Source organism: Oryctolagus cuniculus, chromosome X, assembly GCF_051225735.1.
Source record: "Oryctolagus cuniculus isolate XC-2025 breed Fujian yellow rabbit chromosome X, ASM5122573v1, whole genome shotgun sequence".
Classification (NCBI taxonomy): domain Eukaryota; kingdom Metazoa; phylum Chordata; class Mammalia; order Lagomorpha; family Leporidae; genus Oryctolagus; species Oryctolagus cuniculus.
Window position 1 is genome coordinate 49,448,490 of NC_142888.1, and position 16,113 is coordinate 49,464,602.

A 16,113-nucleotide genomic window follows, 5' to 3' on the forward strand; every position below is an offset into this window, starting at 1 on the left:
TTAAAGCTGCTGAAAAAAATATTTTTAGTTCAAATCCTAGCTTTCCCCTTTTGCCTTGGGCAGGCCCCATTGTCCGGCTGGGTTTCATTTTGTCCATTTTAAGATAAAGGAGGAATGGGTATTGTACCACTACTTGGGGTGCCACTTTCTTATCAGAGTGTCAGTTCCAAGTCCTGGCTCCTCTGCTTCCAACCCAGTTCTCTGCTAATACACCTAGGAAGGCAACAAATGATGGCTCCAGTGCTTGTGCTCCTACCACCCAAGTGGAAGACCTGAATAGAATTCCTCACTCCTGGATCTAGTGTGGCCCAGGTCTAGCTACTGCAGGCATTTGGGAAGTAAACTAGTAGATATAATATCTCCCTTTCTGTCTTTCTCTCTCCCTCCCTCCCTCTCTCTCTCCCTCTCCCCTCTGTTATTCTGCCTTTTAAATAAATGTCCTTTTTAAAAATCAAACATTAAGGAATAATTTTTTAAGATTTATTTATTTACTTGAGAGACCGGATTACAGAGAGAGAGAGGCCTTCCATCCACTGGTTCACTCCCCAAATAGCCACCAACGAAGCCAGGACCCAGGAGCTTCTTCCATGTCTCCAACATGGGTGCAGGGGCCCAAGGACTTGGGCCATCTTCTACTGTTTTCCCAGGCCAGAACATAGATCTGGATCAGAAGTGGAGCAGCTGGAACTCAAACCAGCGCCCACCCATATGGGATGCTGGTGCCCCAAATGGATGCTTAAACTACTACACCACAGCATCAGCCTCAGGAATAATTTTTAAATGAAATAAAACCAAGGAGATGGACTAGATGACTTGTAATATCTCCTCCATCTCCAACTTTCTGGAATCCTGTGTTTGCAGAATTATTCTGAATGTCATAAAATCAGCCGATTGAAGATAATATTGTTCAGCTATGCTGCCAAGAATGGATGTTTCCAGAAGAGAAAAGCTATTCCACCACCACCCCTATTTTAGTGAGGGAAATTTAAGTTTAGTTTCCAGTGGTGAGAGTGAATTTGTATTAAGCCATCTATATTCTTCCTCTTTCTTCCACCCTTTCTTTGCAGCCTTCCTTTACTTCTGTATATATACATATATTCACACACACACACCCTTATCATGATCTGATTCCAGTCTACAGCCATTGAAAACCAACTGAGCAGATAGATCAGCACATTGAACTCTGATTTTAAACTCATTAACAGCATCCAGAAACCAAAAATAACACTATTTTAACTATAAATAGGTAAGAGGGTATAATGAAAGATCCCAGTTTATGAAAATTTTGTTTTGATAAACTGTTTTCACCCAGGTATCTCTTCATTGTAGCCTAAATCTAAGTTCAAATTCCCTTGCCACTTGACTATATAGTCTACAACCTCCCACAATAACAGTTATCATTTGTTCTGTAGTTACTTCAGGAAGCCCATGCTCCTCATTGAGGAGCCAGGAATTTGAGCTTCCAGAAAAATCACCCTGGGCACAGTTCATTAGATAAAATATAGAAGTCTATTCCCTTTTAAATAAAGTGTGTTCTTACTGAAATGATTCACTGTGTTAGTTTGCTAGGGCTGCAATTAAAAAATAACACAAACCCGGTGGCTTAAACAACAGACATTTATTTTTCACTGTCTAGAAACTGGAAGTCTGAGATCAAGGCATCAGCAGGTTGATGTTTTCTGAGGCTTCTCTTCTTGGCTTGCAAATGGCTACCTTCTTGCTGCCTGTTGACATGGTCATCCCTCTATGGGTACACATTCCTGATGCCTCTCGGTGTATCCTAATATCCTCTTCTAATAAGGGCACCAGTCAGATTGAACTCGGAGCTACTCTGAAAAAAAAAAATCTCATTGTAACTTAATTATCTTTCAAGGAATACAGTCACATTGTGAGGTGCTAGGAGTTAGAACTTCAATGTATGAGGTTTTTGGGGGGTGAGGGGACACAATTCAGCCCATATTGTGTACCAAACTATTTCACACTTTATGAAATATTAAAGTTAGAAAGACTTTGGATATTGTTCAATATAATCCCCCCATTTTGGAGAAGATGGAGACTAAGGCACAGGGAGGTTAAGATGTTTGCCTAAGCCAAGCCACATGGAATTTGTGACAAAGGCAAAGCTGGAAATCAGTTCTTCCAACTCTGAGTTCCATGCCCTTTCCAGCATCCCTTGCTGCTACTTTAATTCATTTGATTTATTCACACCTTTAACCTCTCCCCTCCCACTTATACTCTCTCTCCTGACTGAGATAAACTTGGAAAAATAGAAAATTGACTGTTTTCAAACCATATTTCCTTTTATTTTCCTATACTTACTGTTTTCCACAACTCAAATTTTGAAAGTAAAAAATATTTTCTACTTCATTCATTATCCATTTTCCATTTTATGTATACATTTTTCATTCTTGCTTTGACATAATGGGATTTTTTTGAAAGTAAGTGAATTTGTCTTTACCAGGACAGACAATGAATTAAAATCAAAGGAACCTCAGCTTTTTGTTGCCTTCTTAGGATCTGAGGTGGAAGAAAGAGGATTAGCACAAACCTGTGTCTCTCCCTTTTCCTTTCACCTGTCCTTTTTTTTTCCCAGAAACCTTTTTTTTTCTAGAAACCTTGATATACACCTCTACCCTCATCCTCCCCTACCCAAACAAAAATACCGGAATTGAGCTGGTGCCATAAAAACTGAGTTCTCTTTCTTTAGCCAGAATTATTTAAGCCCAAACCTTGGAACCTGAAAGGAAAAGAAAGTCTAAATGTAAATGTACCTTTTCGTCACTTGTAAATCTCCACTCTGCCTTTTTAGAGTGAAATATCAAGAGAGAAATGGGAAGAATTTTGAGTTATAAAGTGAAGGATCTGAACGTTCCAAAGATTTATGAAAATTAGGTGTACTCTTCCAGTTAGTCCTTGAGGGTTTTGTTTTTCCTTAAACTACTGGCAAAGCTATTTATTCTCAACAGCCAGTTACCTCAGTGGACTAGGCAACACTTGGCTCTGTCTAAATCCCGAGTTGTTTGCTTCTTGAGAGGTAGATGTTTAATGACAAAAGCCTTTCTTCAAAAGAGTCCCTTTGGGTAACACAGCCCCCATGCTGCCCCTCTCTTACCCTGAGATCTCTAAGCGATCCATCTGGTGAAGTCATCCTCTGTGAAGACAAGAGAGGGGCAAGGATTCCTCTCACATCGCCTCTGGTACAATGTGTCAGAGCTTGATCCTACTGCCCACTTACTCAGTACAGACAGAAATGCTGGGAGGCACTGAAATATAGATGCCTGTGCCATTGAGGTACAAAAGGCAATTAAAATGTATCTGTCAAGAAGATCTGTATGGTACCCTAGTCATAACGATTTTTGTTTTTGCAGAGATAGAATATAGATTAAATTTGACTGGCATGATTTCAGACTGAACACGAACGTGGGGGTGAACATAATAACAGAATCATATTATTTAATAAACAATTTGAATAGCATGAGCTGATAAAATAGTGGTTTCTTTTTCAAACTGTATGCTAAGAAGCTCTAGAAATTCCTGATTTAGGGGAGGAGTCTGGCTACAGGGCTGTGATTCTCCCCTTACCCAAGTAATTTCAACTGAAAGATGCACAAGCACACACACTTGACAATTCACCTGTATCCTCAGCTTTTTTGCCATCCTTGTTTTCAGCAGTTCAGAATAGCAAATGCCATTATGTTGTCTGATGCATCTAGAGCCAACTTCTGATAGGGAAAGACTTCTCTTGCTTTTCTCCTCTTTGCAGTGACTAAGAGTTTCAGCTGAATTTTGCACCCCTGCAACTTCATGACTACAACTCTGAGGATGATTTTTTTTAAGTGTTTTTTTTCTATTATGAATATAATCCTAAAGAGGAGCTACTGTATAGTGGGAATAGAACTGCTGAGCTCTAGTGGATGGTTCTTTTAGTGTGAGATCCTACCATCCAATAAGCTTCAGAGAACTGTATTAAAAGGACATCTTTTAGAGTCAGTTCTATTCTTCTCCAACACTACTGCTCATCAAGGGACAGAACTAGTTCTGTGAAAGACACACAATAAGGGTACATCTGGTTGGCTAGATTTACTGTGAGGTGCATATTGAATGGTCCTTGTTCATCATAGCAACCAGCAACTGCTTTACCATTGTTCAGGTTGCCATTTCCAGCAGTCTTTGATTGTTTGGTAATGACTGTCCCTAGCCTAACTGCTGTTTACCAAACCTGAGACATTATCAGCGATATGCTAATCCTAGTAGCATAATCCAACATTCTAAAAAACCATGTGTCAAATAGGGAGGTCATAGTTCCTGTTTGAGGATTTAAAATTCCAACTGTTACGTTACATGTGTATAGATAGTATGTAAGTATATATGTTTATATACAGTAGTTATTACTATGTGTGTGTATAGTTAAGAGATATATAATTTCTTAACTATTTCTAACCACAGTATTCATTAATTTCATACAATTATATGCTACTTCACAGTCTTCACAATACTTCCACTAGCTCTGTTAAAAAAAAAAAAAGAGTTCTATATTGTATAGATAGAAAGTGATGCTAGGAAAGGCAATATATCTTGGAAGATTTCAGAGCTAGAAAATAGTTTGACCTAAATCATTTTTCTAAGCTCCTAGCCTACTACTTTTTCTTGCTATACCCAAGCTATCTTTGTTACAGAGGCAGTGTGTTAAAATGGAGCCAAACTGTTTGGATTTCATTCACAGATCTTTACTTCCTAGTGGTATGACCTTTCACAAATTAAAATCTGTGTCAGAGTTTTGTCATCTGAAAAATGGGGATAATAATAGTATGTACCCCATAGGGGTTTCTGCGGATTATATGAGTTGCTGCATAGAAGATACTGCAGCATTATGTTAATGTTCACTGCTATTATTACCTGTGTTACAATCATTCTTGTCATTATCAGCAGCAGCATTATTGAATAGCATGATGTTTAAAATCTCAGTCATAGTGTGCAGACTGTCTGCACTTAAATCCAGACTCTCCCACTTACTAACTGTTTGACCTTAGACAAGCTACTTTGGCTCTCTTTATATCAGTTTCATCACACACACACACACACACACACACAGGCACACACACACAATGCTGGTCACACAAGGCTACTGTGCCTATTAAATGAGTTAGTTCTGTATCACACTGAGACCAATGCTTAAGGCATCGAACCCCCCCCCTTGCCTTATTTCTAGTATTTTGGCTGCAAACTAAGACCCACATGGTATCTGTATAGCAGTTGTGTATTCTATATGGCATATGTAATTCATCAGTCCTCTATAGTCTAATCACACAAGCCAGTGGTTTAGTTGTCATGGTAGTTCTTTGGTAGGAATGTATTTGTCATATAAAAGTTATTTTGGTCAATCACTGTGGTGTGGTGAAGTGAACATTCACTGGAGTTCCAGTTCCATTAGTGAATGGCCTTACAAGTGAAAATCTTGGGGCCTGGAGAAATCACTTTAGCAAGACTAAGAAATAAGAAGTTTCCTAGTCACCCCGTTTCCACTCTGTCTGCTTGTACTATGATACTATACTTTGCAGCCTGTAAATGAGGTGGGCCTACAATGGTAAGATGCTGTGATATCATTATATTTAGGAACATAAGTTGTTTCAAGTTTGAAATGTTTTTCACTATTGGTAGTCAAGCGGAAAATGAGATATACTTAGCAGTTAGTTTAGAAACACCTTTGTGGGGCCAGCATTGTGGCATAGCAAGTAAAACTGCCACCTGCAACATCGGCATCCCATATGGGTACTGGTTTGAGTCCTGGCTGCTTCACTTCCCATTCAGCTCCCTACTAATGTGCCTGGGAAAGCAGCAGAAGATGGACCAAGTGCCTAGGCCCTGACCATCCATGTGGGAGACTCGGAAGAAGCTCCTGGCTCCTGGCTTCAGACTGGCTCTGCCCTGGCCATTGTGACCATTTGAGGATTGAAAACAGAAGATGAAAGATTCTCTCTCTCTCTCTCTCTCTCTGACTCTGAATTTCAAATAAATAAATGATGAAAGAAAGAAAGAAAAAAAGAAAGACCTGTGCTAGGCCCAATTCGCTAAGTACTATAAAGAATTCCATGGACAGACTCATAGACACTTTCAGTTTATGGGATAGCTTTACTCCAAAAGATCAGTTCTAGGTTGATTGTTTGGCATGTGCATATTTTCCTGTAGAATTATATAATTGTGGTTATAAAGTTTCCAGGTTATCCTACAGCCTGTGATAGGACTGAAATGCTGTACGTGCAGTTAATAAATGCTTCCTTGGTACTGGTAATTAAAGCAAAAATATAATTGAATAAGAAATGTCACTTTGAATGCTAAAGCATGAGAATAGTGGACTTAATTACAGGTTGAGAAGATGGATGGGGGCTTTCGGAGACTCTTTCTGAAGAACACTTTTGGGTACTTTGAATAGACATTAGAAGTAGATGGCATGCGTTTTATGTCTCATTTCACTTCAGAAAGGATGGTTTTCCTTTTCCTTTATACAGGTATCTCATTAACAGTGCTATTGTAACTATCAGTCAGGATTATGGCCATTATGGGGTTCACAAGTAGAACAAAGAGACAGAGAAAGGTTATCCTGAAGTAAGTGGGCAAGGGAAAATGGAAGTAAGGACAACTTAAAAGGGAAGTATGGATGTGTGTGAGGGTACGTGATTACTTAAGGTGGAGTCCAGCACAGTAAGTGATGAAAGAAGACAAGTGGAAAGTGCAGCTAATGCATAGGATGCCAGGGGACAGAAAGACAGTGAGAAGCTTTCCTTCATACCTCAGCACCATTTTTACTTATTTTTATTCACACAGTATTATACCCAACTTCTTTCTGTATGGCCTCTCTCACCTAGTTGAATTGCTTTTGGAAACCAGAAATGGTTTCCTATTCATCCAATAATAATAGCACTTAGTAGCTGATGAAGCTACTCATGTTAAATGAGGTCAGATAAGATCTCATAGGGGAATCTTGCTTTTTATCTGACCAGGGCATTAACAAGCTGTAAAATTATGCCTTCATCTAGCATGTGTTTGTTGAGATTTCACAAATAGAGAACTGAGAACTCACGTATGAGTTGTCTGTTGGGTTACATATGCTCTTCTCCCCATTTCATGAGTAATACCTTCCCACATTTCATGGGCCACAGCCCTTCTTTTTCCATATTTCTACCTTGAAGCAGGATCTGGCCAAAACAATTTTGTGAACATTCTGACATGGAGCTTTGGGGGCTCCCTCAATGACAATGCTCTATGGAGCTTTTATAGCTTCTCTCTGGAACACATAGCAACACGCTGGTTCCAAAGAGATGGTGTAGGGTTTGACTATTTATTTTCTGTCTTCCTCACTTGCTTTTGTTCTATTTGACCCCTTCCCTGATGCATTCCTGCTGGAGACAAAGCCACATGCTGAACCATGGGGAACAGTCTGTAATGAAACAACAAGCTGCTCCCAATTTTAAATATTGCATGTTGGGGCAAAGACAGAGTTCCTTTTCCTCTAAAGCTATAACATTAAAAAAAATTCTGTTTGATATTCAGAGTTATTTGATCTGGCAGTTTAACAACTGTTGATGTTTTAATTGCTTCTTTAAAGGATTTCATCTACATTTCTAGGTTTATTTTTATTTTACTCTGAAGGAATGTCAATATTAGCCATCACTTTGCCCAGTAAGTTGCCATTGCAGGATCTTGGAGTAAAATCCAGTAATTACTGGAGCTGGTAACTTAAGACTCTGCTGAGAAACTTGGCAGATTCCTTTTTCCCGAGGAGGCATCTCTTCGCGTGGAGGTATTGTTTGAATCAATTGTAAGTGGGTGTTATACCTTCAAGATCAGTTTTCTATATTCCTTTGGAAGAGATTGAAGTCATTCTATTCTAGGTGAAAAGGGAATCTCAAGTCACTCCTTAACTCTGACAAATGTACAATTATATTATGTGTTGGCAAAGACTTAGCATGTAATTCATTAGGGTCTTACTCCATTTTTATTTGTCTATTCGTAAGTTTACTTCCAGGACAAAAATAGAATACTTTGTTGGCATGCTACTTACATGTATGCAGCTAGCCATTTTAATTCTTTGAATGAAACTAGTTACAGTCAAAGCACTTTAGAGATGAAAGGGTCCTCTGAGATCATTTAGTCCAGCCCCCTCTAAATGCTTTAACTTGTATTCATTAATAAAAGGAGGGCTGGTTCAACTCACATATTTGCTCTTTTGTTATATATCCTTTGAATTATTCCCATCAAGAAATGTTTATTAAATGCTCACATGCCGAACCCAGTCTGAAGCAATTTGCCTCAGAAAGCATGGTTCTTGGAGTTTTGGAACCTACATGCTAAATCCAATGATACTGACATACTGCATATTGAATCTCAGATTTTCTCTTCTGAAGTTGCTTTTCACTCTCTCTCCTCCACCACCACCACACACACACACACACACACACACACATTTTGAGAAGATGAAAACAAATCTAAACATTTACTTTTCTGCTTTGAAACAGCACTGCCAGAAAAGGCTTCCTTTTGTAGGACATGCTTTATCCTTGTCAGGAATAATCAAAGGTTAGATGCAAGCACAGTCAATTGATTGACAAGGGGAGCACTGACTAGGATACTTGGGGAGAAGTGGACTTAAGCACAGAGTGTATTTTTCTGCTTCCTGTAATCTTTTCCTGTCTTTACCTGATCTCAACACTGGACATATAAAACTTTATGCTTACAGACTTTAGAACTATCTACAAGTACTTTACACTTACACAAAGCTATCAATAACCTTTCTGGGACATAGAACCAATTACTAGTTCAGCTATTTGGTTTCTCCTCTGACAATTTTTTAAAAGTGCTTAAAAGCAAGTAACTTTCAAATGATTCTCCTGACTTTTTCTACTGGTTGTTTCTTGTATCACTTCACTACCCTTAAAAGGTCATCCGTTTCTTTGGGCTATGACTTTAAGATTGTAACCCTTAACTATTTTCTTCTTGGCTTCCTTTCTCAATAGATAGCACACAGTCATTGAAAATGTCAGAGATTTCTACTCTGTGAGAGATTTTGGAATATAAAATATAGCAGTTAGAAAATCACATGTACATGGTATAATGTTAGAATCTGTTCTTCCCTGGATCACTTTTCCTGAGTCTGTCTATTTCTGTTAAGGCTGACCTATCCTAGCCCTTCCCAGCCTAGGATTTTTATTTTTGCTTTTGTTTTTACTCGATTTCACTAGACCATAACCTCAATGAGTGGCAAGACTATCTTTTCTATCTTAGCCACTTGCTATAAATCTGTGTATTCCCTGACAATACTTGGTATTCAATAAATATTTATTAGTGGAATTAAACAGTTGATTGTGTTACACTAGTTCCTGTATATGGTGCTACCAAACCCTAGATAGAGCCCACTGACTAAACTTTGATTTAAAAAAAAAAACTATTTATTCATTTATTTATTTGAGAAGCAGAGAGACAAAAAGAATTCTCATCCACTGTTTCATTCCCCAAATATCAGCAGTGGTTCCAGGCTAATGCTAAAGCTGGGAGCTGGGAACTCAATCTAAGTCTCTCACATGGATGACAAGAATTATGTGAGCCAACACTGCTGGCTGCCAGGGTCTGCATTGGCAGGAAGCTAGACTAAGGTGTGGAGGCAAGCATCTAACCCAGGTACTACAATAAAGGATGTGGATGTTTTAACTGGTATCTTAACTGCTAGGCCAAGTGCCCGCCCCCTCTACTTGGTTTTAGATGAAACCTTTGTGGCCTTCTGTTTATCTTTGAGTATAATCTACACCAGAGCTACTCCCAATTTCTTTCTTTCTTTCTTTCTTTCTTTCTTTCTTTCTTTCTTTCTTTCTTTCTTTCTTTCTTTCTTTCTTTCTTTCTTTCTGCTGTAAAATTCCTTTACTGTCCCCTGCCCCCACCACGGAGGATCCAGTGTTTATTCCCTACCCGCTGTCCCCAAAAAGATGCTCCCCTTCCTAGACAGGGTCCAGCACTGGATTCTCCCTCCCCCAACCCGAGGCCAGTGTGGGCAGTGATGGATGGTTGGGTTGGGCAGGGGTGGGGGAAGATGGGACCAGGAATGGCTGCAGAGGTGAGCCCTGCCCTCCCAGCCTTGCCCTGGGTGCGAGGGAGGAAGAGGCAGGCCTGACCAGCCGCCAGGGTGTGCCCAGCTGGGGGTACAGCCCTTTGAGGTGCAGCCTAATAAACACGCTGGATTGGCTCAGCAAGGTCGGTGCCGCCTGTCTCCAGGCTGCTGTGGCGGCAGACACTCTCATAGCTTTGGTTCTGGGCCCTGGAGCTGGTAGGGGCGGGCAGGCAGGAGAGGCAGCCCCTGCCCCCAGGAGCCTCACAAGCTGTACCAGGACAGAAGCCAGCCCGGGGCAGTACCAGCCAGGTCCCGAGGGCGGCCGACCCACACGTCGTAGATGCTCTTGTTGCGTGGTACCCCCTGGAAGAGAGCGTCCAGGTCCCAGAGCAGCCCCGGGGGCCCCTGGGATTCAAGAGCCACACCCCAGTAAGCTGGGCTGGTCGAGGGTGGGCAGTGGGGACAGGAGGTGGGTGGCAATGAGCCCAAGTGCATGACCACGTTGAGAGTGTAAATGGGCAGGTAGGAGGTGGACAGCTGCCCCCACAGTGAGGCCCTGTGTCCCCCCGTGGGCAGCCCCATGGGATCTGGGGTACTAGGCAGTAAGTGGACAGGCCAGGGCCTGGGCTCTGGGGTAGTGAGGGGAGAGGGGTGGATATCTGTGCCCTGGGAGACCACCCCCTCCACTCTTGTGGGCTTGGGGAGGGGCTGGTGGGGCCACAGGGACCTCTCAGAGGAGGGCAGGGGTGGGGTGAGCACTGCCTCCCCCTCACTGCCCCTCAGGAGTCAGGCTGCCCTGTCCAGCCCTTCTGGGCTGCTGCGGCCAGGGCAGCCCCTCCTCGGGGTTCCCCAGCAGGGGCTTGATGCTGAAGCCTTCCCTGGCTGGTGGCGGTGGGCTGGGCGGCCGGTAGGGCCAGCCGTGAAGCACATAGGGGCCCAGGTCCTTGGTAAAGGTTCCGTGTGCACCCCTGTTCTGCCAGCACCGGCACAGGGCCATGTTCTGCAGCCGCAACACGTTGGCCGGGATCAGGCTCACATTGACTGCCCAGAAGTTGCCCTTGGCCTGGGGCTTTGCAGGGTCCTTGGGCACCTTACAGAAGCACGGGTTGGAGGAAAGGTTATGGTGGATGGAGTCCTTCCAGCCCTCGTAGTTGTCCCTGAAGAAGGGGAACACGGCCTGCACTTGGTGGATGATCTGGGCCAGCTTCGGCCGGCGAGCGGGTGCAGCCTGGATAACCAAGGCGATCATGGCCAAGTAGGTGTAGGGGGGCTTGTCATGCCACAGGTACCTCTTCTTCCTCCTCTTGGGGCACTCGGAGGGCGACTCTGCCTGGGAGTCCCTGCAGGGTCCCATGGGTGGGAGGGCAAGGGCGTGGGTCCAGGCCGGGCCTGCCGGAGGGCTGGGCGTGGAGGGACAGAGTGGCAAAGGTGGGCCGGGGCCTGGGGCCAGCCCCAATTACCTTTCTATATCTAGTAGTAATATTTCTCTGCTCACCCACTCTTGGAATTCTTTGAGTGACCCATTCTCACAGCAGAATTCTCTTGTAACTTCTTCATTCCTGACTCATTCTTACCTTTATTTATTGTCTGATGCTTTCTTTCAAAATTATCTGGATTCAAAATATGTCATGCAGTATACCATCCTCAATGTACTATTCTTGCTGTCAGTCTCATGCTTGATCTGTAGAGCACGAAGTCACATCTATATTTTTATTCGCATAATAAGGACCAATTCCTTTCTACTCCCTAAAGGGCAACCCAAAACACAAACAGTAGGAAGGATCTTTTGAGCACAAGGACAAAAGGAAGCAAGACAATTCTGGTGTTTTTTTTTTTAAAGCAATTTTTAAAATATCACGTTGAGGTGATGGTGTGAAAGTGCTTTCCTGAAGTTAAATTTGCAAGTGTCTGCCTTCTTCTTCTCTCCTTTGGATATCACACTGACACATAAGCCATTCGAAATGGATTTTGTGAAGCTTTTGAATTGGGAGTGGTGACACGGAATGCTATGGCTTTGGAATGTCTTTGTATTGTTTCCTCCTGAGAGTGAGGATGATGGGATATATTACAGTGGTGCTGTCTGTATTCTCAATCATCAGTGCAAATTGACAGCAGTACCATAAAGTCAGGTTTATTGGTAAAAACCCATACACAGAACTTGTTAGAGTACAAGTTCTACAGTATTTATGTATAAGAAAAAAAGAATACTTTTATCTACTGATAATGTCACTTCTGTATTTCAACTCATAGCTGCAAACATAGAAGATATTCAAGTAAGTACATGGCAAAGTTAAAATTGTTGCCTTGATGACAATTTCATTTCTCAAAATGTAGACTAATTCAAACAAGGAATTGCTACTACTCTGGTCATAATTCTGGACAGGAAGGAAGAATTGCCTGGTGAGACAGTGATGATAGGAACCTTGGGAGAAAATAAGTGTGTCATGTTAAAGGTTGTAAAAATAAAGGAAAGAAGTGTCATTGATGGCCCCACAACTATTATAGACTTTACAAAAAGCCTATGTAAAAAATTAAGGGACTGAAAGACAGATATGTTCCTCTTGTCCATTTTTTAAATGATGAGAGAGTGTTGTGGAATGGTGGTTAACCCACCATTTGCGATACCAGCATCTCATATCAGAATTTCAGTTCAAGTCCTGGCTGCTGTGTTTCCAATCCAGCTTCCTGCTGACGCACCTGGGAAGGCAATGGAAGATGGCCCAAGTGGTTGGGTCCATGCTACCCACGTGGGAAGTCAGGTGGAGTTCCTGGCTTTGGCCTGGACAAGCATTGGCTGTGGCCATTTAGGGAATGAGCCAGTGGATGGAAGTGCTCGCTCTCTTTCTCTCTCTCTAGCTCTCTCTCTCTCTGTTATTCACTTACTCTTTGTGCCTTTTGAATAAATCCTTAAAAATTAAAGTGATGAGAGACTGTCAAAATTGAATGCTCCTAGTTTCTAGGCAATAGAGAAAGAGAGTATCTAAAACAATCATGCTCAACCTTCCTTATGCCCCAACACATACCAGAAGGGGTTTGACACATTTCTTTTTTTTTTTTTTTTAAAGCCAGGAGGGCAGGTGCTTCTTCCCAGTTTCCCATGCGGGTGCAAGGGCCCAAGCACTTGGGCCACCTTATACTGCTTTCTCAGGCCACAGCAGAGAGCTGGATTGGAAGAGGGGCAGCCAGGACTAGGTGCCCATATGGGATGCTGGCACCACAGGCAGAGGATTAACGTACTGTGCCACGATGCCCGGCCCTGGGGTTTGACACATTTCTAGTAGTAGTGCTCACTCCAGAAGGTACAAGAGCACACAATTTGTAGAGAAGCATGTGTAATTTGAAACCCCATCCAAAGGGGAATTCTCCCTTTCCTAGTCCCCATGCACAATAGTATTGTGCTTAGGTATGACATACCTCTGCTTAGGTATGACACAATAAAAACACACACACACACACACACATAAAACCAACTGTACATTCTAGATAAGGACATAATCCTGAGAATAGTGTCAGAAAGGTCAGAGCTTTGTAAATGTAAATGCTTAGGGCCACTAAATGTGTACTTATACACATGTAGCTGTTTAAATTTGTATTTATACACATTTAGCTGTTTAGAGAAAAACGAGGATGAGTTAGACCTGTTTAGTGTCTTATCCAAAGTGATAGCTCGAAGAACCATTCACTTAAACTTCACTGTCAATGGGAGTGATATTCAAATAGGAAAGTGTAAACAGAACATGATTAAGAATCAAGTTGAAGCTCAATGTAGATGGGGAATTAGGAAAGATGTGTCCATTGCCTTAGAGTTTTGAAGATCAGAAGAATTAAGGTCACTGAAAGAAGCTAAAGAGGCAAAATGCTCCAAAACCCATAATTTTTTGAGCACTGACATGATAATATACATGGAAAATTCCACGCTTGACCTCATGTGATAAGTTGCAGTCACAACATAGATGCACTAAATAAATTGCATAAAATTACTTTCAGGCTCTGTGTAAAAGACATATAAGAAACAAACAAATTTCATGTTTAGATTTGGGCACCACTCCAAGATATCTCAGTATATGGGAATATTCCAAAATTAAAAAAACAATCTGAACTATGAAACACCTCTGTTCACAAGCATTCTGAGTGAGGGATACTCTGTACTCTCAGTTTTTCATATAGTGTAAAGGACAAGTTCCAGAAGATAAGAGATGGACAAATGCCTTGGTTTTCTTAAAAAAGGGCAGGACAAGAGTGATTTGCTACAGCCCGCGCTGTGATGTAGCAAGTAAAGCCACCGCCTGCAGTGCCAGCATCCCATAGGGGTGTTGGTTTGAGTCCAGGCTGCTCCACTTCCAATCCAGCTCTCTGCTGTGTCCTGGGAAAGCAGTAGAAGATGACCCAAGTGCTTGGGCCCCTGTATCCACGTGGGAGACCCGGAAGAAGCTCCTGGATCCTGGCTTCAGATTGGCGCAGCTCCGGCCTTTGCAGCCATCTGGGCAGTGAACTAGTGGATGGAAGATCGCTCTCTCTCTCTCTCTCTCTCTCTCTCTCTCTCTCTCAGCCTCTCTGTAACTCTGCCTTTCAAATAAAATAAATAAATCTTTAAAAAAGAGTGACTTGCTGAAACTAGGGATCTGTAAATGTAACAGATACTCCCAGCATAATTCAGAAATGTGTTTTCAACAAGATAGTTTATAGACATTCCTTAAAGAAAATAATGGTCACCAGGACCTCTTAGCTGGTTCTCTAAAAATAAGTCACTAAGAAAAGAATATTTATAAAATTACTAAATCGCATTTTAAATGAAATACATCATAAAATAAGTAACACAGTGAGACGATCTTGTACCTTGTGATATCCTTATTGAAAAGACCACATAAGAAACTTTTAGCAGTTAGGGGGATTTACAGTTAGCTGAACTCTGTGTATTCATTTCAACCTAGAGAATTATCAGCTAGTTTCCCATAGAGCTGTTTCCTGGTCAACATTTTTGTCAATATCTTGGACAAAGATTGTAAAGGTACATATGTTAAAATTTTTTGGATAATACAAATATAGAAAGAATAGCTAATATACAAGGAGACATACAAATGTTCATGGAAAATTTTTTTTAACTTTTATTTAATGAATATAGATTTCCAAAGTACAGCTTATGGACTACATTGGCTTCCCCTCCATGACTTCCCTCCCACCCGCAACCCTCCCCTTTCCCGCTCTCTCTCCCCTTCCATTCATATCAAGATTCATTTTCAATTTTCTATATATACAGAAGATCAGTTTAGTATACATTAAGATTTCAGCAGTTTGCACCCACATAGAAACACAAAGTGAAAAAATACTGTTTGAGTACTCGTTATAGCATTAAATCTCAATGTACAGCACATTAAGGACAGAGATCCTACATGAGGAGTAAGTGCACAGTGACTCCTGTTGTTGACTTTACAAATTGACACTCCTGTTTATGGCATCAGTAATCTCCCTATGCTCCAGTCATGAGTTTCCAAGGCTATGGAAGCCTTTTGAGTTCTCCTACTCTTATCTTATTTAGACAAGGTCATAGTCAAAGTAGAAGTTCTCTCCTCCCTTCAGAGAAAGGTACCTCCTTCTTTGAAGACCTGTTCTTTGTTCATGGAAAATTAAAAGATAAGTTTATTTTTATGCAAAAGTAAAAAGCAAAAAGTATTGAAATCTATGCAGTTTTTTCATAATAATACATTTTCCACCAAGTTTTTGAAAACCTCTCATAAGCATGGATTTCAAAAGTTTTTGCACCAAATAAATGTATCTATGTTATAAGATTTCTTTCTTTCCTTATTTTTTTCAAAGATTTATTTTTTTAAGATTTTATTTATTTATTTGAGAGGTAGAGTTACAGACAGTGAAAGGGAGAGACAGAGAGAAAGGTCTGCCTTCTGTTGGTTCACTCCCCAGATGGCTGCAATGGCTGGAGATACGCCGATCCGAAGCCAGGAGCCAGGAAATTCTTCCAGGTCTCCCATGCGGGTGCAGGGCCCAAGGACTTGGGCCAT

At 41.5% G+C, this 16,113-nt stretch overlaps 1 protein-coding gene and 1 pseudogene across 4 annotated transcripts in view; one reads left to right on the forward strand and one right to left on the reverse strand.

Annotated features, from left to right (window-relative positions):
• EDA (ectodysplasin A) overlaps positions 1 to 16,113 on the forward strand; it is a 358,959-nt gene that overhangs the window by 220,697 nt on the left and 122,149 nt on the right. The gene's annotated exons all lie outside the window — the stretch shown is intronic.
• On the reverse strand, positions 10,358 to 11,450 carry LOC103351882 (forkhead box protein H1 pseudogene; annotated as a pseudogene).